Source organism: Podarcis vaucheri (genome assembly GCF_965113315.1).
Source record: "Podarcis vaucheri genome assembly, chromosome: 9".
Classification (NCBI taxonomy): domain Eukaryota; kingdom Metazoa; phylum Chordata; class Lepidosauria; order Squamata; family Lacertidae; genus Podarcis; species Podarcis vaucheri.
In genome coordinates, this window is record NC_138767.1 from 65,529,378 (window position 1) to 65,556,586 (window position 27,209).

Sequence of the window (27,209 nt, forward strand, 5' to 3'; positions counted from 1 at the left end):
ATTTCAGTGTAAACTGTAACATGAAAAAGATACTCCATTTATTCACTTAAAATTATTTCATCCCCATAGAAAGATTACAGAGTCTGCTAGGAATGAAAATGTAAATAAGTAATTCAAAGGACTTACCAGTGCTTGTGAACTGAGATTTCATATTTCATTTCAATTTATTTGAAGACATAATGCGCTCCTCTGTGGCCATAATAACCAGGCAAAATGCAGGCAATATGATGGCATAAAGCCATTTGGGCATTTGCCTAAAACTTTCCGTTCATCTATACAAGCAAACACCACAGCCTGAAGCAGTGATGATCAGCTAGCTAGCTGGGGTAGAGGGAGCAAACTGCCACTTTGTCTACTATTATGGTAACCGTAGCAAATTCTTGTCAGTGTTACGTTTTCTTCAAAAACTTGGTTAGCAGTTGGGGGGGAAAGAGACAGTCTGTTCTTTAATGTTATATCTCCATTTGGGAATTCCTGTGCAGTGCCTGAAAATATGTAGTCCGTGATGGTGACTATCATTCTCCTAGTTAGGGCCACAATTGACCCTAACTACAAACCCTCCAAGAGTCCCTATCTCCCAGGGACAGCCCAAGATTTACAGAAACTGTCCCAGTTTCTGATTTGATCCCAGAATATCCCACTTTTCCTTAGGACGTCCCTATTTTCATTAGAGAAATGTTGGAGGGTATGGAGTTATCTGCCCCCAGAACCATCTGAAGGTCGCCCTGTGTAGAGAAGGTGTTTTTAAAAATGTTTCATGTTTTATTATGCTCTTACAGTGCTTTTTTCTAGGGTACACACACCCGTAAACATTTTGTGAATCCAAGTTTGGCCTCATTGAGGGGCAGTAGGATATGAGTAGGAAAACAAGAGTCACCCTAAATGGTGTGTTTTTTTAGATAACCCCCCCCCCCCTATGCTCTTATATATGTTGGAAGCTGCACAGAGTGGCTGGGGCAACTCAGTCAGATGGGTGAAGTATAAATAGTAAAAATGTTGTTGTTGTTAAATAGGATGCCTCTATTTTCAACAGAGAAATGTTGGAGGGTATGTAATTACTCATCAGGGCATCAGTTTGCATGGCAAAAAACCTTCTCTCTCCCCATCCCCCTTTTTTGAGAACTGGTTGCTTGCACATCACCCTGATGACAGGGATAGATCACTTGCATGAACATTGCATTCACAGAAGCATCAAAAAAAAGTCTCATGAAGTTGTTACCTTATTACAATATCATACAATATCCCATGTTTTCCATTTCCCTGTGTACCAGCAGCTGGATAGGCAAACCATGGAGCAACTGAGTAGAAGGAAACAGTACATTAAAACAGAGAACTAGCAGTCCTTACGGTCAATTGGGCTACCGTCTGGCCCCAACAATGGCCCCATCTGCACAAAAGCAGGATCACACCACTATATATAGTCATGGTTTTCCTCAAAGTATCCTGGGAACTGTTAAGAGTGCTGAGAGGGTGCTGTTCCTTCACAAAGCTAGAATTCCCAGTTTCCTAAAAAGAGGAAGTGATCGTTAAACCACTCTGGGAATTGTATATGCATATAAAGTGGATATTTTAGAACAAAGTGGATACACAAAAAAAAAATTGAATATTTTGTGGAAAATACATTCAAAATGCAAAATAATTCATTATGGCTATAGCTATGATTGTTGCAGAGCAATTTGGAAAAGGGGCATAGCATCTTGGTGAACTCACACATGCAAAATGGAAATGGACTGGAATTGGGCTGATCTGCCCATCCTGAGAAGGGATTTGATTCCCCCTGTTTCTCATAAAAGTTCAATACTCTCAGCAATACCACCACACCGAGTCGCTTAACAATCCGCTTGCTCAGTGCAGTATATTAAATTAAGTGCCTCGGCCTCTCCAGAATATTGTGTTGCAAATGTAAATCTCTCCTAAGGAGAGCTAGGAAATGGTCTGGCCTCTTCTGAGTAAAGCCTCATTGTATCCTTCCTAGTCTTCTGCGCCTGTGTATGTGCTGACCAGGTTTAGCCTAATGGGCCAGACTCCTGTCTAAAATCAATGTGGATTAGTTCTGCATGAGTCGCCTAAAGCTCAAGATGGCTTGAGATGAAGAAATTCCACCACAAACACCCACAGAGATACAGTTAGCTTAGATTCAATTCAGGACCTTTCTTTTTTTATAGCTTCCAGCAGCAAAATTTACCAAATCAAGATAAATGGCCCTTCTAGCAATCAATCTTTCATCTCCGCTGTAGCCTTGTCCTGCTGTAGTTTCACTTTTCTAACTTGAAGTAATTCACAATAAACAATTCTTTGGGGTTTTTTTCTTTTTCTTTTAAAACAGCTCTTTTAATTGGAAGAAGAATGCTCCTTCAGACATGAATTTTAACACTGATAAGCAAATCCTTATCAGAAAAATCCAGGTTTTTAAAACCCTAATACAGGCCACTTTAAGACAGCTGTTTTCTGGTGGGATTCAGTCACTTATAGATAGTACCCATTAAAGTTCAAGTGCCATTTCCTACAAAAATCAGACTTTCTGAGATAAGAAAAGTGATGAGAAAATCTGGGAAGTGCATGATAGCATTTGCTTGATGTAACAGCATCTAATTTCCTCACAAATCAGTATGAATTTTCAATAAATAGCTAATATCTTCTAATCTCTCTGCAAACAAATCAGGATGAATGCTTAATAAACAGGTCATCTGGAATCAACTCCAGTCTCTATTTCTAAGTCACCATATGTAACACAAAAAAGTTTGTAATGTACTTTGGTAATATTTCAAGAAGGGTTTCAGGCAAAGACTTGAGAGCAAAATAAGGTTACTAGTGTTAACTATTCCGTCCATCAGTATATTTCTGTCTTCTCATTGTGAGATGAAGCATAAAATATTTTTTCTATCATTAACTGCACAGAATTTACTGTGCATGAACCCCTGAAATGTCTGGTCATACACAGCCTCATTTTTCCACCATCGCTCTGGATGAATCCCTCTTTGAATCCCCGGTAGTGATGTGCTGAAAAATTGCCATGCATTTCCCCCCTTACCATTCTTCAAGAATTAATGAGAAAAGAAGTTGTGCTGTAAATTACCAAATGGGAATTTGTGTTTGTGTGTAATTCTCATAGGTGGGGTGCAGGGTTTGGGTTGTGTAATATACTCATTGGCTTCTAATTTCCTAGCCGCCGCCTCCTGCTCCTCCTTCTGCTACTTCCTTCCTAGGCCATTTTGCTGCCTTGCACCTTTCTATACTCTAAGCAGCTCAGCCAATGGGAAACAGGATGCCCTGACTCTTTGTGACATTACGACAGCTCACAGAATCTTTGCCAGAGACTTCATTAACATGTACCACCATCAACAGACATTGTATGTAGGCCTCGTTCTGGTTCTCTGGTCAATCAAGCGGATCTCCACACAGATATATCAACGTGCAGATGCATATATGTATTTATTTCATTTGTGAGCATCTGTTTCAATGGATTCAAAGAAAGGTGCATGCAAATCCGTTTATTCCCTTTATCACAAGGGGGAGGATAATGAGCTGTGTCTGCTCAATAGAGCTTCAACAAGCTCATAGTAGTGACCATCATGCATGGTTGGTATTCAGCTTGGGTAGCTCACAAGCTGAGCTTGCCTGGTGTGTTAATTTTCAATAATACACATCACAATCAGAATGCAGATAATATTATGCACTCCTCTTTTTATTGTTTTTAGCAAGCAAAGCCTAGATTTTATTGCTTACGCTGAACAGACACTTCAAAGGAGTCTTTCCTCTCCTGAATGTTTGAACAGTCTTGCTTGCAAAAAAATAAAAATAAAAAATAAAACAGCAAGTTTTTATTGGTGTGCTGCTGACCATGCACCCCCCACTCAGCGCTTGCTGCTCAAGGGAGGAAAATGTTAGATTGCAAAAGTGGAACTTGATTTCACGCTTCTTGGAGAAATTCACATACTGCATTTTACAGCCAATATGTCTGAAAGTTAAAGTGAGAGATGTTCCATGGTGGCTGCAGGCTAAAAGAATAACAAACAAACAAACAAACTCCACAACTGAACAGAAAACGCATCATTTTTTACTAGCTATGAATCTTCAAATGAAGACTGATTCACACATGCAGATTCGTCTGTTGATTGTCTCATCTCCAGAGGCCCTGCAACCAAAGGCGTCAACTGGCATTTCCCAAAATTTGATAGCTGGTTTTATTTTATTTTTTTGCTGCTGCTTTTCACCACAGCACTCCAGTAAGTGGCAGCCACAGCACTTTTGTACTCTGTGTTATCATCCCAACATGTTGACTGTTCTTGCTTGGGACGCACCAATACCCCCACCAAACATTTTGAGAATCACTAGAGCAAAGCATGTTCTCCTTCACGGAGAGTGCGTGTGGCGGTTGGGGCTGCCAGGACACTCCAAAGTTGTGGGGTGGGCTAATTGATCGTTGGCCACTGATCCGATTGGGCTTCCCTTGTTGGGAAGAAGTTAATGTTGCCATTTGTTGACTGACAGCCAGAAATGCTAAAACTCTTTGCACGAGGCTAGGGCTTCCTCTTTTCGCCCGTGCATCAGATTGCCCATCCCTCCCTCCCTAGAATTAGGGTTGTTCGCTTGACCTTGCTATGCCTGTCATGGAGTCGTCTGCTCTTGAGGCAGGGGCCTGGTAGGAATTTTGTCCATCTGGCAGATTGGCTGGGGCCATTTGGTTTTTGCCCACTGCGTAGCAAATTGTCACAACTTGTAAGGTTGCAGTTAGCCATTGGTTTATGGTTTGGTTGGTTGAGGGGCATGGATTGGCTGTGTCTGCCCCTCTAATGCTGCTGCTGCAAGGGATTCCGTTAAAGGAATCGGGGGCTAACTATTGCTTGTCCACCCTGTCAAGGGGGCTTGGGCCACTGCAAGAGCTCCTGGCTGCATTTGGGGTGGGCTGAGGGCAGGTTCCCTGCTCCATAGCTACCCCCAAGTGTATTCCCCTTTTCTGACTTTCTCATGTGTGTGGAATGTCAGACTGTCCCCAATGGTGGGGGCAGCTAGTCGCAACCAATGCCTAAGCAACCACTCACATGTTTGTATTTTAATAAGGTTGTGGCCAAAATTATGCCAAAACCTTAAACTAAAATTTTGGTGTGATGTGTGAGTTATTTGGGGTGGCCCTGGGGACCTCGACACGCAAATTGCCCACCCTGAAAGGCAGGAACGTAAGAATTCTCTTGATGAATCACACTAAAGTTCAGCATTTTCTCCTCAATACTAGCTGCTTCTGGGTGACCTTCCCTTGTTGTTTGACCCAAGGATCTGGTCCTTACACCATGTCTTTGTAAAAAAAGGTTTATTGCCACGTGAGCTACCGTAGTTCCAGAAACAAAATTGTGAAGAAGGCGGCCCTGGATGAAATGTCACTTTTGCCAGGAATTCAAGAGCTAGTTACAGCAAGTTCCCAAGTGTTGGAAGAGATGTGAGCTGTTGTGCTCACATTTTCTTTGCAGGCTTCCCATGGGCGTTTGGTTGGCCACTGAGAGAGCAGGTTGCTGGAACAGATGGTCCTTTGGCTTGATCTAGCAGGCTCACATTCAAGCCCTCGAGCCCTCAAGCTATAATATGGAGTTGATAGTAATGATGTAGCTTACAGAGCTATTTGAAAAATAATGTAGGTGTACTTTGAATAGAATCATAGACTTGTAGAGTTGGAAGGGACCCTGATGATCATCTAGTCCAACCCCCTGCAAAGCAGGAATTTGCAGCTTTCCCATATGGGGATCAAACCTGCAATCTTGGTGTTATCAGCACCAAGCTCTAACCAACTGATCTATTCATAAAAATTACTATACTATGTAGGATACCATAGATTTATTACATAGATCTGTTTCTGATCAGTTCCATTTTTCCTTCTATTTTAAAATTAGCTCATGCCTGATGCATTTAATGCATTTGAAATTTTGGGTGTTTCCAATTATTGTTTTTTTTTTTTTGGGGGGGGGACCAGGCACAGCCTGCTAAACCAAATGTACAGAACTCTGCTCAAGGTTCCAACCACCAGAACATTCATTTCCATTGCATTCTGTTCATCCTCTGGTTTTCACACAAACACTCCACAACACACAGCCACTCCCAAATTACTCAGCATACATATCACACCAGTGAACGTATTAAGTTCTCAGGGGGGGGGGCATTTTTTGTTCCCTCCCGTGAGGATTTCCCCCTTACAATTTTTTCTTTGTTCTTCTGCAAACCTTCTGATTTCCACAGGTCTGAAGACATCTCACTCTTGTGTTGGTGGTACTACTGTTTTGAAGAACATTCAAGAGAAGAAGTTAATTATTAGTACAGTATATAAAGCCTGTATATCTTTATTACTTTTTTTTACTTTCCCCTACTCTGTGGACTGAAAGTATTCCATGAAGAGTGGGTTATAAATCCTTACATAATAATAATAATAAATAGCTTGATTTTTATCACAAAACTGATATTGCTCCAAACACATATAACTTCATAAACCTGTCTAGTGAGCTTTAATTGAGATGGCTGATTAAACTTTAATGAATTCCAATCAATAAGAGAATTGAGTGTATTTGGAGAAAATGTCCACTTTAAAGTTCCTTGACACTGATAAATCAATACGTTTATCATCAATATACTTAAAACACTATGAAAGAATGGGTATATTATGCAAAAAAAGTCCACTAATTTTCAAGAAGATAATAAAATGTATTGATCGTTTTATATATTTAACGCTAGAAAGGTTTCTTGGGTCAGGTGTGCATTATACAATGAATGGATTTTTAAAGGTCGGTTTCTTCATGTTAAGTTTAGTTATGAATCCTTTCATTTTGAGCCTCTCCACATAAGTCAGGTCAGTGCTTTATTATTTATCACATCAGTATTTAAAACAAGGTCAGTAAATGCATCACATTGCTAGAACACAGAAGAATAGTACACATGGCACTTAGCTGGATTCAGATAAAGGCTAAGAATGATTTCAGAGGGTTAGGGCTCAAAATGACTGGATTAGGATCCAACATGTGCTGGGAGAGAGAGAGAGAGAGAGAGAGAGAGAGAGAGAGAGAGAGAGTGTACCACTGTATTCTCTTTTTATTTAAATTACAGTGGTACCTCGGGTTACAAATGCTTCAAGTTACAGACGCTTCAGGTTACAGAATCCACTAAGCCAGAAATAGTACCTCAGGTTAAGAACTTTACCTCATGATGAGAACAGAAATTGTGCGGCGGTAGCACGGCGGCAGCGGGAGGCCCCAATAGCTAAAGTGGTACCTCAGGTTAAGATAGATAGATAGATTCTTTATTGTCATTACACTAGTGCAACATTGCACAAGTGCAACGAAATTGGATGCCATCCCTTAAAAACAACAAAAGCAAAACAACAGCGACAACCAAACAAACCACCTTCCAACCACACCCACACCCACACCCATCAAACTCCCAGGTCTCACTATCGAGTTACAGCATTCAAAAAGGCCACAGCTCTTGGATAGAAACTGTTTTTCAGTCTATTTGTCCTTGACTTGATGTTTCTATACCTCCTGCCAGAAGGCAGTAGTGCAAACAGACTGTATCCCGGGTGAGATGGATCCTGCAGGATGTTGTTTGCTTTCCTAAGGCAACGGGAACCGTACAGTTCTTCCAAAGGTGGGAGAGGGTGACCAATAATCCTTTGGGCTGTGGTTATGACCTTCTGGAGCACCTTCCTCTCCCTAGCTGTACAACTGGAGAACCAAGCACAAATACAGTATGTAAGTATGCTCTCTATGGAGCCTCGGTAGAAGGACACCAGCAGTCTCTCACTCAGATTGTTCTTTTTTAAAAGTCTGAGGAAATAAATTCTCTGCTGGGCCTTCTTCACCAGAACGGACCTCCGGAACGAATTAAGTTCTTAACCTGAGGTACCACTGTATAGCAATGATTTCTAAATTTGCATCTATACAGATAAGTTATCATATGCATATTTTACACAAATTGTCCTTTTGTGATTCATAAGTGGCCATCCTAGTTGGCCACCTTATGATCATACAGCAGGTTACAATCCATAGCTGATGATTGGCTACTCAAAGATTGTATAGGCCTGTGTTAAATTGCTGATCAATTAAAAAAATGACACTGCATGTTTTTTACACGTGACTAAGATGATTTATAAAGCTGTGTCAATAGACTGCATGTATAGAGAGTCTTAAAAAGACTCCTCCTGTATATGTGTTCCTTCAGCCCTCCAGGATATTCTTATGAAGGTCAATTGAAATCACACAGTTTTAATGTCTGACAATTTCCAGGATTTTATTACAGCAAATCCATGTTGCTTGGTGCTGCATAATATCACACCATGTTACATGCACATCAACCCCTAACAGATGAGATTAGGAAGGGACACATTGCAGACAAAATATATCACACCATATCCAAACCTCATTCATCTGATAGTGCAAAGAGGAAAACAGGTTTTTGCCCCTAATCTGATCACCTCAATGCATTGCAAAATGTATGTGAGCCAGTTGTGTTTAAAAAGGAATACCACTGAATGAGAAAGGCATAAACGCCAGAATGATCCAACCCAGAAAAATATCTCTGCTTGCCAGCTCACCATCCTTTTTATAAAGCTTGAGACACCTTTAATTGTTCTCCTATTTGTAAAGCCAGAAAAAAAGAAAAAAAAGGAGATACCCTATGCTGCAAGCATATTGATACACAATTCTTTTCCTCTATAGGAAGCAGGTGTCGCTATGGACTAAACCACTGAGCCTCTTGGGCTTGCTGATCAGAAGGTTGGCAGTTCAAATCCACGCAACAGGGTGAGCTGTTCGTTTCTGTTTCTCACTGAGCAGCTGCTGGGAGTCACAGGACTCTGTTTACATTCTAGAGACCTTCAAGTCTCACGGTAGGGGAGACGGGATGTGATGTTAGTGGTTTCCTGTTTCCTTTGTTGCTTTGTTCATTTGTTCAGTTGCTCTCTGCTCTCACAGGGAGAGGATGTATATTTCTTTGCTCTCTGCGTAGCTAGAAAATAAAGCATAGCAATGTAGCTCATACTATCTCATCCTTCTGCGTGCTGTTTTGATGCTCTGCTGGGATGACGTGCCTGAGGCCTTATCAAATGATCAGGTCGTCAATTAATCATCGGAAGGCGATTCCGAAGATGAGATTCCGACATGAGCTCCCATTGCTCTGTCCTAGCTTCTACAAACCTAGCAGTTCAAAAGCATACCAGAGCAAGGAGATAAATAGGCACCACTGCAGCAGGAAGCTAAAAGACATTTCCATGCACTCTGACTTCTGTCACGGTGTCCCATTGTACCAGAAGCGGTTTAGTCATGCTGGCCACATGACCCGGAAAGCTGTCTATGGACAAACATCAGCTCCCTCAGTGAGATTAGTGCCATACCCCATAGTCACCTTTGACTGGACTTAACCATTCAGGAGTCCTTTACCATTACCTTTGTTATAGCTATTATCAGCCCCATCTCTCCCAGTATTCTTTTCCCTCTTAGGCTCCTTCTCCTCCTCTCCTCTTCATTCCTATGACCATCCCTCCTATCAAAACCTACTTTCCTAGGCTTCTGCACTTTCCTTCCCTGACTGATTTTGCCACCTCTACCTTCCCTCAGCCCCTGCCCTGCTCATTCTACCTCTGTGCCCCAGTCTTTGGTTGGATCACCACAGCTCAGCCAACAACAGCCAGAAACCTTTCTGTCGCATTAGGACAGTTCAGCCAATAATTGGCAGAGGCTCTGTTACCACCACCCGTGCCACAAAGATCCCTCCATGCACAACAGTATAGATTTGTCATCTAGTGAGAAAAGTCTGCTCAAGCAGACAGATTGCAGTTCAGCAGAAAGAAAGCAGAGGCAGCAGAAAAGAAAATCAGCAGAGTAGCCCAAAAAAATCATGCCACTTAGCATGCTGTAAAAAAAGAACAGGAGGGGGAGTCCTTGTAATGGAGTATTTATTGAGTTCAACAGGACTGTTTATTGTTAATCCTAAATGCACTAATAGGAAACCTAAGTCCTAGGTTTAATGATGGCTTTGCTCCCTTCGGATCTTGCTTGTAATTACAGTTTGCTCTTTAATTATTCTTCTTCGTGTACTCGATTTATGATTAAGACCAACAGCTTGCCCTAGAGGCAAAAAGTGCTAAGGTGGACGCTGGTGAGTTGGCAGAGAACAATTTTGCCAGCAATGTGGAACTGCTCAGAAACAGCCAAAAACAACAACAGGCCCCAGAATTCCATTCTAATCATGATATTCATAGCTCCAGCTGAGGGAATAAAACTCCAGTAAGAGAACAGCCTCTGATTACTCTCCAGAGTGAAAAGATTAAAGGGCCAAATCCATGGCATACAATGTTGACATGAATGCACTTTCTGTTGAAGAAAATTGTTTTGTATTATAATTAGAAGCACATCCTTATCACTCTATTACACTTTACTGCTCATTTATCCATTCTCCAATTCACCACAGTGTACAGTGTGCTGGTGAGTGGCTCTGTTTTGTTTTTACCTAGTAAAAAATAAATAACAACTTAATTATTATCTGATACGGGAAGTTTTAGCCGTGGCACTGAGGAAGACTCTGGCAGCAATTGGCAAATATTCCCCAAGTGTGACAGATTCATTTCTTTATTTGTTGTATGTCTAAACTGCCTTTCATCCAAGCTGATCACAGGGCAATTAAAAAATAAAATAGGACAACAGTGTAAAAGAGCATAATCAATAATTAAAAGTAAATGTAGCCAGAATCACTGCAGCAGACATAATACGCACCCCAACTCCAGGACCTTGGAGAGTTCTTCCCAAGGCTCGCAGCCAGAAGCCCAACAAAGTAGAGGCCGGCTACACATCCACAGGGGGAAAAATCCTCAAACAGAGGGCTCCACAGAGAAGGCCCTCTCCTGTATCACCAAGTAGTGAGCTGATGGGAAAATGAAAATGGCCTCTGCTGCTGCATATTTCAGACCCATGTTCACTGACAAAGGTGCTTAATCGGATATCATAAATCCATGAAAAAGATATCAGACTTCACACCAGGCAAGCCTCCTTGAGGAGAATGCTCCTTAGTCTGTGACAAAGGTCCTTCTCAAGTCTCCATGGATAAAGGAGTTCTGGAGTTGATTTTAAGTATGTAATGTGAAGCAAGACATTGCATCTCTTCTCTTGCCATACTGCTGTTTTGGGTGAACCAATCATGCGTTAGGCTCTCAGGAAGGCCACTCTCACCCTCCCTTAAGTTCAGTCTAAATGTAAGAATACAAGGCCAGTATTATGAGTGAAAGCAAATAAAGCTTCCACCCAGTGCCTAATTTATGCCTCAGATTAAGAAAGAGCACTAAATACAGAGAGACAAAATTGATTTTATATATATATATATATATATATATATATATATATATATATATATATGCAGGTTTTGGTGTCTTCGGGTGTCTTCCCGTGTAAGAGTCGGGGTGTCTGTGCGACGTTTCGACGAGGTCTCACTCGTCATCTTCAGGCTGGTGCTTTCGGCTTCTTGTTACTGGAACAGAGCAGAGTCTGGTGTTTGAGTTCCTATAAATACTGTTGAGGGGTGTGGTGTATAGCCTCCAACGTTCTGGGCAGAGAGGAAGTTCCTAGATTAGTGTGCCTTTTCTTCTTTTGTTCCTTAATTACTTGAGGGATATCTTGGGTGATTTCATGAGTGATATTCTGAATATCACTGGGTGGGTCATTAAGTGTAGATTAGTTGCTAAAGCTTTCGTGTCTTGACCTCTTGAGCTTGTGAAGAGTTTTTCTGAGAAGATGGCTGTGCTGCATTTAGTTGTGTTCTGGCTTGGCTTCGTGTATCGGGGCGAGCTATGGTTTTGTGCCTTGTGCCAGCCAGATCTGTGTAGGGATTGCAGGGGGGTGCAGCATCCGGAGGTGCCACTATAGTTTGGTTACTGGATGGAGTCTGTAATATGTCTGTGGAGAGGGTCTGGGTTTGGGTCTGGTGTGGTTGATTGGTGACGGCGTTCTGTGTGCCTCTGGTTCTGGTGTCGGTTTTTGTGGGGAGGGCTAATTTCCAGATGTCTGGCAGGCGGGACGTGTCGTCACGCTTGTTCATGTTGTGAGGGTGTTTCTCTATCTCGATGGCTTCCATGATTATTCTCTTGTGGTGATGTTCCATGTTAAAGAGCAATTTGGAATCTGCAAAATTAATTTCGTGTCCTGTTTCTTTCATGTGTTGGAAAAGAGAGGAAGTTTTTTCTTCTTTTTTGACGGCATTCTTGTGTTCTGCGATACGTGCATTTATTCGTCTGTTTGTTTGTCCAATGTACGTGGCTGGGCAGACTTTGCAGGGTATTTCATAGACCCCTTGGTTTTCCAGCTGGATTTTGTCTTTTGGGTTTCTGAGGATATTGGCTATTTTTTGGTTGGTGCAGAAGGCTGTTTTAATATTGTGTTTATGGAGGATTTTGCTGATTTATGGAGGATTTTGCTGATTTTTGCTGATATATATTTTGTCTGAGAATAATCATCTACACTTAATGACCCACCCAGTGATATTCAGAATATCACTCATGAAATCACCCAAGATATCCCTCAAGTAATTAAGGAACAAAAGAAGAAAAGGCACACTAATCTAGGAACTTCCTCTCTGCCCAGAACGTTGGAGGCTATACACCACACCCCTCAACAGTATTTATAGGAACTCAAACACCAGACTCTGCTCTGTTCCAGTAACAAGAAGCCGAAAGCACCAGCCTGAAGATGACGAGTGAGACCTCGTCGAAACGTCGCACAGACACCCCGACTCTTACACGGGAAGACACCCGAAGACACCAAAACCTGCATTCCTATACCCGTGAAAATCTACGAAAGCATATATATATATATATATATATATATATATATATATATATATATATATATTTGTACCAATATATATGCAAATATACAAGTAGATGCCTTCATCTGCCCCAGGTGCAATGAAATGTGTCTCTCCCGTATCAGTCTCTACAGCCACTGCAGGCACTGTAACCTTCCAACAGTTTGACTTTACCCTCAACGGTGCAATCCTTCATTACCTCCCAAGACAGACAGATGCCAACAAGAAGAAAGGCAATGCAAATATGGAACTTTGTCCTTTCTGTTGTTATTGACCTTTCTGTTAAGAATATGACACTACTTCTGAAATTTGGCATAGCTAGAGGCAGGCCTTGCCAACTCTTTTGTGGTCCAGCAGGCACATTTCAAATGCCCTGGTGAAGCAGAACCCTCTCCCCACCTTCATGGGTCAACTTTGACAATTGGATGGGACAGCCCACCTATCCATCATGGAGCATCATGATGTCAGATTTTTGGCATGTGTCAAAGTTGCCCTGTGATGATGGGGTGGGTAGGGGAGGATATAATGATCTGGTCCACTGCGCTAAAATGGATCGCTACCTCTACCCTATGTTGTTCCTCATAGCATAACCAAAGCCTCCACACCTACTCTTTGTACTTAGGGTTGGACACATAGTCCAACCTGGTGCCCTCTTGTTTGCGACTGTAACTCCCAGTTTGTGCATTGGATTTTGAATGTTTTTAATCCTTAATTTTACTATTACATGACGATTTTATCATATACTCCACTCATATAAGACTTTATCTTTATTATTTCTTTATTTCATTACATTTACGAGCCTATGAAATATCTCAAAGCAATTTCATAAAACACCAATAATCACAATAATTTCATGGATATTTTCCTCACTCCATGCATTTGTTTTTAGATACCTAGGTGCCTTAATCCAGAAGTTACAAGTTCTGGGCTAATAATCCCCTACCCCCTGGCGAGAAGAAGATAGAGAAAGAGAAGAGGATGAGGAGTATCCAAAGTGACTGCTAGCATCCCAACGAAACCTAAATGTGAAGGGTCCCTTCTATAGATATATCTAAGTTCAATCTAAGAAGAGGAAGAGGGAAGAGGGAAGAGGGAAGAGGGAAGAGGGAAGAGGGAAGAGGGAAGAGGGAAGAGGGAAGAGGGAAGAGGGAAGAGGGAAGAGGAAGAGGAAGAAGAAGAAGAAGAAGAAGAAGAAGAAGAAGAAGAAGAAGAAGCAAGATGTAATGGTGCATGGTGCATGGTCCATGACACCAACCAGGAAAGACACAATTCTAAGCTAGAGAGGTGCAGATAGCCTGAGCAATGACTTGGATATGGGTGATATTCTGAGGTTGCCAGACATCCCAGAAGGTTGGGGGAGACTGGTCTAGTGGATGCATTTAGAATGAGGGAGGGCCTGCCATCTCTCTTCCCACCCCAACCCAACACACAAACTACACATGAATTGTAGGTAAATTTCCATGGAGTGACCTGTCCTTTGATGCAGCAGATGACTGTGTTATTCTTTATTCTCTACCTAGCTTTTGATAGGGTTATTCGTCATTCAGATTTTCCTACAGATATGAAACTGTAACGCATTGTGCTGGAAGGCAGTGTCACGGTTTAAGTACAGGTAGCACAGGAGTCGATCTTCTAGCTTAGCAAAACTATTTTTGATTCAAGCTAACCAAAGAGGAGGTCAGAGTGCTACTTTGATTCCATGGTGACAGACTTGGTAGAGGGGAAAAAATAACACTGTATAGGCTAGAATAAAAAAGAACTCATTCTTAGTCAGTAACCAATTGACCAGATGCCTCCTCTCAGCAATAAACCAGACTAACATTGTGACCAAATTAACACTGCAGATAAAATAAATGGACTTCTAAACATCCCCACACCAACAAATGGCTCATACCTTCCTGGAAGTAGAATTTCAGTCTAGTTTCTTTTACTTTTCTTTTCTTTTTTCTTCTCTTCTCTTCTCTTCTCTTCTCCTTTTCTTTTGTTGTTTGCTCTCCCTTTTAATAAAGAAAACAATTAGATCAGAATAAACTCAGGACTGTTTTTGAGCTGGAACTCCACAGTACTCAATTCCGGTACCTCTGAGGTAGGCGCCAATGCCATTATAAGAGAACATGGAATGTGTTCATGGTGAATTCTGGCACCTCTTTTTCCAGAAAAATAGTACTGAATAAACTCACAATTAGTCTCTCAGTTCTTACCCAAACATGCATTCAGCCACATCCAGTACATGCTTACTTTCTATCAACTGTCTGGTTCTGTGCACCTTTACATGCACCTAAGGCCATTGATGGTGACAGCAGTCATGAAATTAAAAGATGCCTGCTTCTTGGGAAAAAGGCAATGACAAACCTAGCGAGGATCTTAAAAAGCAGAGACATCACCTTGCCGACAAAGGTCCAAATAGTTAAAGCTATGGCTTTCCCAGTAGTGATGTATGGAAGTGAGAGCTGGACCATAAAGAAGGCATATGGCCAAAGAATTGATGCTTTTAAATTGTGCTGGAGGAGACTCTTGAGAGTCTCATGGACTACAAGAAGATCAAACCAATACATTCTTAAGGAAATCAGCCCTGAGTGCTCACTGGAAGGACAGATCGTGAAGTTGAGGCTCCAATACTTTGGCCACTTCACGAGAAGAGAAGATTCCCTGGAAAAGACCCTGATGTTGGGAAAGATGGAGGGCACAAGGAGAAGGGGATGACAGAGGATGAGATGGTTGGACAGTGTTCTTGAAGCTACCAACTTGAGTTTGACCAAACTGTGGGAGGCAGTACAAGACAAGAGTGCCTGGCGTGCTCTGGTCCATGGAATCATGAAGAGTCAGACATGACTAAACAAATGAACGAGCTTAGGTGATCCTAAGTCTGCATTGAATTGGGTAGTTAATGTAATGAGGCATGTCACTGCATTTATTTTCATGTTTCCTCAGAATTAATGTGCCATTCCTGTGTCAACTGAGCAGGCAAGCGCTTCTGCTGTGGGCCAGGTCTGTTTATGCCTGAGCTGATAGCAGTAAGTACTTGGTGGTGAGATTCACATCCAACCATCAGACTCTCTCTCAGACCCAGTGAGCTCCACAGTGCTTCAGACACAACCAGAGGATTTTAATTAAAGCCAAACATTCATTGATAAGACTAGGGAAACTCTGTTTCACACTGGATTTCATCTAAATTGCAATTCAAAAGAAATGTTGACACTCCTCAATCAAATGGATCAGACGAATTATGAAGGAGCCTGGCAGCATAACCTTCATTGTGTCTGCCCTAAAGATGAGTTCAATTGAACTTACTCTCAAGTAAGTCAGTATAGGATTTCAGCCTTAGAAAGACTAGAAAAATTCATCACAGGGGTTGTACACATTCCTACAATCAAGCTGGACGAAGCAGACTACCTCAGTTAGTAGATTCTGGGCTAGCATTGAATGGCAGAATATCGTCAATTATTATGTTTATTTTTTTCACTGGGGGTGAGGGCACCATTCAGATTATCTTCTCCAAGAAAAAATAACTCTGGGGCTACCTCTGATCAGGAAATTCTGTTTCTAACTACAATATCATGATCACATTTAAATAATAATCATGGTGATAATATTACATTTCTTTGAAGGATAGCAAGGTAAACAACACCAAAAGTTGGACAGAATGTGTGAGAGTGAGAGAGAAAGAGAGATAATGTGATTGAGAAAAAGCAGGTCTTATAATTAATAAAGAAAAAACCAAGCTCCTGGTAAAAAATATGAATGATGAGAGTAAAAATAAACTGCAAAATAAATCAGGTTTAAAGATTGAAAAGAAGGTTACATACTTAGGTGAATGGCTAACACCAAAGAATGTAAATTTGTATAAAGACGACTACCTGAAAACTTGGGAGGATATCAAAAGAAATTTGCAAATATGGGGTAGAATGAAACTTTCATTGTTTGGTAGAGTGTCGACCGTAAAAAAATGAATATATTACCAAGAATGTTATTTTTGTTTCAATCAATACAAGTGATTGGCAAGACAAATTGTCTCAATAAATGGCAAAAAGATATTTCTAAATATATCTGGCAAGGGAAAAAACCGAGAATAAAATATAAAATACTGATAGATACGAAAGAGAGAGGATGTTTCTCCCTGCTGGATATGAGGTATATTACGAAGCATCTTGTCTGTGCTGGTTGAATGAATAGTTATTGAAGAATCCACATATTTTAGATTTGGAAGGTCATGATAATATTTTTGGCTGGCACGCTTATGATGGAAACTTGGGCAACTTATAGAAACTTGCTAGGAAAGGAGGGTGCAGAATATAAATTAAAAGAGTTTAAGGACTTATCAGGGATGTTAACAACATAGTTACAATATCATCAGTTGAATGAAGTATTTTAAAAGGATATGAAGTGGGGGTTTGGGGAGCAACTATCACAACTAGAGAGAGACCTGTTAAATTGTAATGTTAAAGTGATATCTAAAATGTGTGAGATGTTATTGGAATGGGAGACAAAGGACGAACAAGTGAAATCTTCAATGATACATTGGGCAATAGATATTGGTCATAACATAGAAATGGAAGCATGGGAATGATTATGGAATATGGATATAGAATTTACATCATGTTATGGTTGAAGAGAAAATTATATGAAAATGTTATATAGATGGTACCTAACACCTAGTAGATTGGCAAGAATGTATAAATAAAAATTCAATAAGTGTTGGAAATGTAAAGAGAAAGAAGGTACCTTTTTCCATATGTGGTGGTCTTACAATAAGGTTACAGTGGTACCTCGGGTTAAGTACTTAATTCGTTCCAGAGGTCAGTTCTTAACCTGAAACTGTTCTTAACCTGAAGCACCACTTTAGCTAACGGGGCCTCCTGCTGCCGCTGCACCGCCGGAGCACGATTTCTGTTCTCATCCTGAAGCAAAGTTGTTAACCCGAGGTACTATTTCTGGGTTAGCGGAGTCTGTAACCTGAAGCGTATGTAACCTGAAGCGTATGTAACCCGAGGTACTGCTGTACTGGGAAATGATATATAATGAATTGAAAAACATGTTTAAGATAACATTTGTAAAAAAGAAGAAGCTTTTCTCTTAGGAATTATGGGATCAGAACTACCTAAACAGTATAGAAATTTATTTATGTATGTGACCACAGCTGAAAGAATGTTATTTTCCCCAAAACAGAAGGAAGAAGAGGTCCCAGCAAGAGAAGAATGGCTACAGAAACTAATGGAGTATGCAGAAATGGTGAAACTTACTGGAAGACTAAGAAATCAAGATAACATTTTATTTATTTTTTAGAAAGGAATGGAAATGGTTTATTGAGTTACTTACAAATAAACTATAAACAGATCAAGTCATTGGCAGGATTATTGTAAAAACCTGCAGTTTTAAAAATATATATGAGATAAATATGAGAATAGATGAATAAAAGAATAAGTTAAGACAATTTTGAGTATGCAGGAAAGGATGAAAATAAATGTAAAGAGCCAGAGAAAGAGGGGAAAGGGAGCTGAAGTCAGGAATGTTACAATTATAAAGAAAATGAGAGAGAGAGAGAGAGAGAGAGAGAATGGATTGGTTTATTATGTGAGCGGGAATTTGAACCCAGATTTCTTCAGTCCTGATCTAACCCTACCTACGACACTACACAGGTTTCATTTTGCTCGCAGAGTTGAATATGAGACCTAATATGCCAAGGCGAAGGATTTCAGTGAAAGGCTGCAAAAACAACATTGTAAGTCTAGTATTTCTCTCATACTTTGTATGTTCTCAAATGGCTTTTAATAAAAAAGGGTCCCAAGGTCAGGGAGCAGTTGAGAAGGAATATTTCATGGATTAGTTTCCGTTTTCAAGTGGCTGTGGTCTATAGGCCATCCATCACCTTTCCTTCTGCTATTCAAAAGAAGGAGAAAATGATAACAAAGACGACAGCACTTAAAATCAAAAGCATTATTGGCAAGCACTGAAAGATGCCAGACAACTTTTGTATGGCCCTGGCAAAATCATCTATTTATTTATGGCTGACTCATTCACCCTCAGAGAAGAGTTCCTTTCCATTTCGGATAACATTTTGCATTAACTGCCGGTTTATGTCGATTGAATTACATGTCATTCCTTGGACTGGATAGAATCATGGAACCAAAGCACTGTAGAGTTTCAAGAGACCCCGAGGGTCATCTAGTCTGGGTCTCTGGGTAGGCTCTGAACTACCAGCTTTCTGGTTAACAGACAGACACATGGACCTATTTTGCCACAGGAAGTAGTAGAGAGTGAAACATTTTCTCAGTGTTTGCAGGCTCAAGACTGTGCTTGCTGCTTTTATTTACTATGTTTCACATTGTACAAGGGGAATTAGAAGTCCACGTTCAGAAGCAACGAGTTACCAGATAAAAGTTTAACTTATTCTGTAAAGTAATGCTAAAGCCCATGAAATCAAGATGTATTTGGAAAGTTCTATGCAGCAACGCCTCTCCTGTAAATTCTCCAAATCAATATTAATTTCAGTCCTTACGCTTTATTTCTCTGTTGGTTTCCTCTTCTGGTTTCCTGAAATTAAAGAGTGCAGGTGTTTCAGAACATTGGTGCGGTATAAAATTGTGACAGCATTCATGAGAGTGTTGAATTCCAGTTAGGGTTATGGTAAATGACAGAGCATTGTGTTAAGAAGCCTACACATGTCTCTGATTGCCTGCTACATACAACAACCATGTACAGTGGTTATGTATGGCTCTACTTACATATGATTTGACTTATGTATGGCTCTACTTACATACGATTCCAGTTATGACTTTCAGTAGGTGTTTTGACTTATGAACTTTCTTCTATATACAAACAGAGGCTTTGCCAGCAGCCCAGAGCTCGCCCGGCTGGCTGCGGGGCAGCGCTAGGGCCTCTGCCGCCAGGGCAGTGGCGTAGCGTGGGGGGTGCAGGGGGGGCCGGCCGCACCGGGCGCAACATCTGGGGGTTAGGGTTAGGGGGCGCAAATCCACAGGTTAGGGGGCGCAAATCCACGGGTTAGGGGGCGCAAATTACTTGCCTTGCCCAGGTGCTGACAACCCACGCTACGCCACTGCGCCAGGGAGAGGCCTGCCGTTTGCTGGAGCTCACCCCACCAGCTGTGGAGCACTTGTTTTTGTGACTGTGTGGCACTCAGTTCAGCTACTGGTTGATTGTGTAACTGCATAAATGGATAAAACAATGACTACTGTATCATCAGTGTATGTAAGAGAAACAATAAATGTTATTTTTCCCCCATCTACAATACTGTCTTATTTATTTTGTAGTACAGTACATTGATTAGTAGATAAATAGGTACCGCTTACCAGCGGGAAGGTAAACGGCGTTCCGTGTGCTGCGCTGGCTCGCCAGATGCAGCTTTGTCACGCTGGCCACGTGACCCGGAAGTGTCTCCGGACAGCGCTGGCCCCCGGCCTATAGATGTGAGATGGGCGCACAAACCCCAGAGTCTGTCAAGACTGGCCCGTTCGGGCAGGGGTACCTTTACCTTTACCTTTACATTGATTATTGCCTTCATTTTATGGATCTATAGTCTCGTTAGACAGTAAAATCCGTGTTAACTTGCTGTTTGTCAGGGAACTGACATCAGAGGAAAGGGAGGTGGTAGGGCTCCCAGAGGCGGGGAGGGAGTCAGCAGCTAAAGCAGGGACCAGCAGGGGGAGCGAGGGGTCTCTGGAGGAGGATCTCAGGAATGCTGAGAGAGACGCAGCAGCCAAGGCAGGAACTAGCAGGGGAGAGGGAGGGGTGAGAGACACGTCCAGCGAAAACAGCGGGGAGGTGTCAGAAGCAACCATAGGGAGACCCATGCTTCGCCGGAAGCTGCCACGTCGTGAGTCCAGGAGACGCGTTTCCGTTAAGGAGCTTCTTTGCTGGAAGCGCTTCCGCAGGCAGCCACTGTCAGACTCTACTAGTGACTAGAGCAGACATGTCTGAGGAGCTCTGTCACACACAGAGGTTTGTGGAGCCGCACAAACTCTGAGGGGGCACAATTTTAAGCACAAGCAGCTAATCATCCCCTCACAGCAGTCTGACAGTCTCTGTACGCTGCCTGTGCAGGAGAAAGCATCATGAGCAACCCAGCCGGAACCGGAGGGGCAGGGGTTGGAGCTGGTCCAAGCTTGGAAGAAAGGTATCAAGCTTTGGAGGTCCAACTTGCGCTGCAGACGGCGAGGCTCGAGGAGAGAAGGGCTCAGGATGCAGACAAGAAGGGGAGAACCACTCAGTTCCCCAGAAAGGTACCAGGATTGGTGCAGAAGTTTGGGGGGGACCCCAAGGATTACCATGCCTTTAGGACAGAGATGCAATATGCCCTTAACGTGCAGTTTGATGAGTTCCCTGATGAGGAATCGCGAGTTGCTTTCGTAATTGGGCATCTTGAGAAGGGGGCGCGAGACTGGGTTCGACCCCTGATGGCAACGCACAATGATATCCTAAAGGGCACTATGAAGTTCTTTCGTGCAATGGATATCATGTTTTCCAGCGATATTGAGGAAGGGGTGGTGCGCAGACAGCTAATGGCTTGCAAGCAGGGAAGCCGATCTGTCCGTGAGTACTGGACTGAATTTACCATGCTGATTCACAGATTGGGGTGGGATTTATCGGCGGCACCCATTCAGATGCTATTTGAAGAAGGTCTTTCTTCGGCTGTGAAAGATGAGCTGTCCCGGAGCCCCAGGGCGGTGTCTATGGATCAGCTGACCAAATCTGCGCTGACCATTGGAGCGCGCCAGGAGGCAAGAGCCTTGGAGAGGCGGGAAGGGAGAGGGGAACGTTGGAAGGAGTTCCGCATTCCAGACATTCCTGAGCCAGCTTTCCCGCCGGCAGAGCCGATGGAAGTCGGAACAGCCCACGCGCGCGCAGTTTCAAAGCCCAGTGAGGGGGCTAAGAAGGAGGGAAAAGGGGCCCGGAAATGCTATCTCTGCCAACAGCCAGGCCACTTTGCCAGAGTCTGCCCCCAGAGGAAGGAATGGCAAGGGATGGTGGGAGCTGTTGAGGGGGGAGAGCAGGGAGAAACGGAGCAGGTAAAAGCCAACGCCTGGTTGCCACAGTCAGGGCACTGCAGCCAGGCCAAAGAGCAGTGAAAGTGCCCGTGCCAGAAGCTCCTCGACCTGCTCTAGTGATTGAAGTGTCGCTAGAGCTGCAAAATGGACACCCCCTAAAAATAAAGGCGCTGTTGGACTCAGGCAGCTCCTGCAACTTTATGAGCAAGGAGTTTGCTGCTGAACACCAGATACAGACGATCCCTTTAAGCAACCCCCTTCAGGTGACCACGATCGATGGCAGGGAACTGTTGGGAGGAGGAGTCAGCTTGCAGACCGTCCCAATGATAATGAGGGTGGCAAGGCACACAGAACTGATAGCATTTAATGTGGCCACCTTGGGAGGCGCTCCCATTATTTTGGGAATGAGCTGGCTAGCCCTACATGATCCGCTGGTGGGCTGGCATCAAAGAGTGGTTTCCTTCGGTTCAGCACATTGCTTAGAACACTGCAGGGGGGAAAAGGGTTCAGCAGGGGCCCAAGCCACCCTAGCAGGGACTGAAGTAATGGAGAAGGTGAAGGTGCCACCACAGTGTGCAGATCTCAGCGACGTGTTCAGCGAGAAGGAAGCTGACCAACTACCCCCGCATAGGCCCTTTGATTGCCAGATCAATTTACTCCCTGGAGCACAGCTTCCTGTAGGCAAGTTGTATGCCATGTCAGACAGGGAAATGCAGGAGTTGCGAGAGTTCATTGACAAGAACCTGAAGAGAGGCTTCATCAGAGAGTCCAAGGTAGCGGGGGGTAGCCCAGTGTTTTTTGTGGATAAAAAGCACACGGACAAGCCGAGACTTGTATGTGATTTCAGGCGGTTAAATGCAGTGACAGAGCCGGCGGCTTTTCCTATGCCCAGGATTGATGATATTTTGACCAGGGTGCGGAAGGGAAAGATTTTTACAAAGCTGGACCTAAGGGGGGCGTACAACCTGATACGTATAAGGAAAGGGGATGAATGGAAAACCACCATGTTCACCCCTTTGGGGGCATTTGAATATCTCGTGATGCCTTTTGGATTACAAACAGGCTCCGCGTGTTTTCAATCGTTCATGAACCACGTACTGGGGCCTTTGCTCTACAAGAATTGCGTGGCCTTCCTAGATGATGTGTTGGTGTATTCGGAGAATGAGGAGCAACATGTGAGAGACGTCAGAGAAGTGTTGAGCAGGCTGCAAGCCAACAGGCTGTGGGTGAAACTGGAGAAGTGTCAGTTTCATACCAAGGAGGTGGAATTCCTGGGGTACCGCCTGTCAGACAAGGGGTTGGCCATGGACCCCGGCAAGGTTCAAGCAGTGCTGGAATGGAAAACACCCAAAACCAAGAAGGATGTGCAGAGGTTCCTAGGGTTTGGAAACTTTTATCGTAAGTTCATCCGAAACTTCGCCCACCTGACGGCGCCCATCACGGACTGTCTCAGCAGTAAAAAGAAGTTTGTTTGGACGGCGGAGGCGGAGCGAGCGTTTGAGGAACTGAAAAGGGCCTTCGCCTCTGAAGAACAACTTCTGCATGTGGATTTACAAAAAAAGCTGAGGGTCGAAACAGACGCATCTGACAGAGCCATAGGGGCGGTGCTTCTTCTGCAGCCGGGGAAGGAGGAGTCAGAGTGGCGACCGTGTGCCTTCTTTTCGCGAAAGCTGAACAAATCCGAGAGGAACTACACGGTGTACGACCGGGAACTTCTTGCTATTCATGAGGCTTTCCGGAGGTGGAGGCACTTGCTAATTGGTGCACAACATAAGGTGCAAGTGTGCACGGACCATAAGAATCTAGAGTATTGGAGAACTGCGCGAGTGCTCAACCAACGGCAGTTGAGATGGGCCCAGGAGTTCTCCAAATTTAACTTTGAGATTTGTTACGTGCCAGGCCCAGAGAACGTTAGGGCGGACGCTCTCTCACGTAAACCTGAATATTTGGAGGGGGAGGGAGCACCCGAAGAGACCCATGTCATTCCAGAGGACCGCTGGGTGTGTGGGGCGGCATTGGTGGGGCAAAGGGAACTGGTAGAGGGAACGGTGCAGGATGAATACGCCCAGGACAAGCTCAGGGGTCTCAGGAGGGAGGGAGACAAACCCGGGGGTTTTGAGGAGAGAAACGGGGTGTTGTACTACAAGGGAGCGTTGTATATACCTGAAGGGGAATTGAGGGAAAAGGTACTCAAGCAACTGCACGATAGCCCCACAGCAGGGCATTTTGGGCAACACAAAACCATGTGGCTGGTTACCAGGGAATTCTGGTGGCCCAAGGTCAGGGAAGATGTGCGGGAGTATGTGAGAGGGTGTGACCAATGCCAACGAGCCAAGGGGGAGAGGCGGGCACCGGCAGGTTTATTAGAACCACTACCCACGCCTGAAAGACCATGGGAAGCAGTGGCAATAGATTTCATGACTGATCTGCCAAGGTCCAGAGGGAAAACAGCCATCATGGTTGTGGTAGACCTGTTAACCAAGATGGCCCACTTTATAGCCTGCTCACATGCGGTCACAGCAGAAGAAACCGCTAAATTGTTTGTAGAAAATGTGTTTAGGTTGCATGGCGCCCCCTTGAGGGTGGTTTCAGACCCAGGGAAACAATTTACTTCCTGGTTCTGGAGGAAGCTCATGAGCTTACTGCATGTAGAGGTTAATTTCTCAACTGCCCGTCATCCAGAAACCAACGGGCAGGCGGAAAGAGCTAATGGTGTCCTCCAGCAATATTTGAGGTGTTATGTGAATGACAGAGAGAATGATTGGGTGGAGAAGCTGGCGTTGGCAGAATTTGCCTACAACAATGCAGAGAACGTGTCCACGGGGATGAGCCCCTTTTTGGCTAATCACGGGTGCCATCCCCGAGCCTTCCCAGGGGGGGAAGGGGAGAACTGGAGCGTTCCAGCTGCAGAACAGTTCGTTGAAGAAATGGAAGCGATCCATCGCCAGCTCCAACTTAACTTAAACAGGGCTAAGGAGGAATATAAGAGGCAGGCAGACAAAAACAGAAGGGAAGGTGAAAGCATTAGGGTGGGGGACCAGGTGTGGCTGTCCACCCAAGGGTTACCATTCAAAGGGGGTTGTAAGAAGTTAAGACCCAAAAGGCTGGGCCCATTTGAAGTCACGCAGCAGGTCAACCCAGTGGCTTTCAGACTCCGGTTACCGAACCACATGAAGCTGCACCCAGTGTTCCACAGGTCGTTGCTGTCACCGTATAAAGGGGACAGAGAAGGGAGGGTCAACAGGGGACCAGCTATGGAGGAAAAGGAACACAGCTACCATGTAGCGGAGATTCTCGATTCCAGGTGGAAGGGAGATCAAGTAGAGTATTTGGTAATGTGGGAAGGGGAGCCGGAGTCGGAAAACACCTGGGTCATGGCAGAGGATGTAGATGACGAGGTTTTGATAGAAACTTTTCATCAGAGATTCCCTCGTAAACCTCAGCCAGTGGCGAGGTTCCGGAGGGAATACTTTGCCACCACCGACGAAGAAGAAGAGTTGGAGGGGTTCTCTGATTCCGAGGCGGAGGAGGATTCAGCGAGCCGGAACGAAGACCGATGGAGGGAAATGTTCGAGACGTCTGAAGATGAAGATGATTCTTTTCGGGGTTTTAGCTCCTCACCGCCCAGAGGAGAGAGTAGGGGCGGGGGGGAAGGGGGCCCTGGAGGGGAGGTGGATGTCAGGGAACTGACATCAGAGGAAAGGGAGGTGGTAGGGCTCCCAGAGGCGGGGAGGGAGTCAGCAGCTAAAGCAGGGACCAGCAGGGGGAGCGAGGGGTCTCTGGAGGAGGATCTCAGGAATGCTGAGAGAGACGCAGCAGCCAAGGCAGGAACTAGCAGGGGAGGGGTGAGAGACACGTCCAGCGAAAACAGCGGGGAGGTGTCAGAAGCAACCATAGGGAGACCCATGCTTCGCCGGAAGCTGCCACGTCGTGAGTCCAGGAGACGCGTTTCCGTTAAGGAGCTTCTTTGCTGGAAGCGCTTCCGCAGGCAGCCACTGTCAGACTCTACTAGTGACTAGAGCAGACATGTCTGAGGAGCTCTGTCACACACAGAGGTTTGTGGAGCCGCACAAACTCTGAGGGAGCACAATTTTAAGCACAAGCAGCTAATCATCCCCTCATACTGTTCTAGGGGGTGTTTTTCATCATCTAGAACTGATCAATTCACCCCTACTTATGTACGTTTCTAGTTATGACCAGACCTCCGGAACGGATTACGGTTGTAAGTAGAGGTTCCACTGTAAGTAAATCATCACAGAGAAATGTTTTTTAAGAAACATATTTGGCCCAAAGTTGCAGAGTGCCATGTGGATATTGCCTTGCACCTTTAAAGTAGGAGTGTCAATAGGCCCCTGAGTCTCAATTTGGGGAAAAACAGAGGTGCAACGCCCCAGGTTGTCACAGAAGCAAATGGAGTCCAAAAGAGAACAACGAGAACAGCCAGTTGTCCAAAAAGTATAGAGGTGCTATGAGGAAGAAACTGCACATGGTCTGCAACATGGGAGTTGGGCTCTAAATGATGGCCCAGTCTGGAAAACAAAATAAAATGATGTCCACCTGTTTGAGCCAAACCTCCCATGCAAGCTGGTTTGTTGTATCCATTTTCCTGTGATCAAATTTAGAAAAATACATTTGAGAGTCTTCACTTTCTGGCACTTGGCAGACTCCCTGCAGCTTCTCTGTTGAAAATGGGGGATTATTGTAGCTAATGCTTAACACCTTTGAAGTGGCAACCTTTCAGGATGATTGTGGCGAGAGAAGGAGAAATATCAGCAGTTCTAAAGTGAACTCTATTTAGGAACTCTGTTAAAGACTAGCAATTTTACCATAGGGCCTGTCACTCACAGTTTTCTCATGTCACAGTTTTCTTTCTACAGCGTTTGAGGTGTCACCGCTCCCCATCCCGCTTTTGTTACAGAGGTAATACCTTAGGTCAGAGATGGCCAATTTTTATATGCTATGGGGCCATTATATACTCTATTTTCCTTTAAAAAAAACCACACACACACATACACACACACACACAGAGAGAGAGAGAGAGAGAGAGCGCTTTACTCATTGATAGTTTGGTTTCATAATCCAAATTGGCTGTGTTTTGGCAGTAAGCAATTCACTGATATGAAACCAATACACTGAGGCAACGGAATCCCAAATAAATGCATCGTTAAAATATCGCCCAGGGTAACTCTATTTTCAGGGGTAGCCCAAAACATACCATCTTGCCTGAGGCAAAAGACAAGATGGCATCCCATTTCAGATACAGAAGCTGATGAGACTGGCAGTTGAGTTTTATTTTGGCACCAGTGATGGCTGCTCCTGATGGTGGTAGACCAGTTTGCAGGGCACAGGCATGCTGTCTTCCAACACCTTGCCACCAATGTC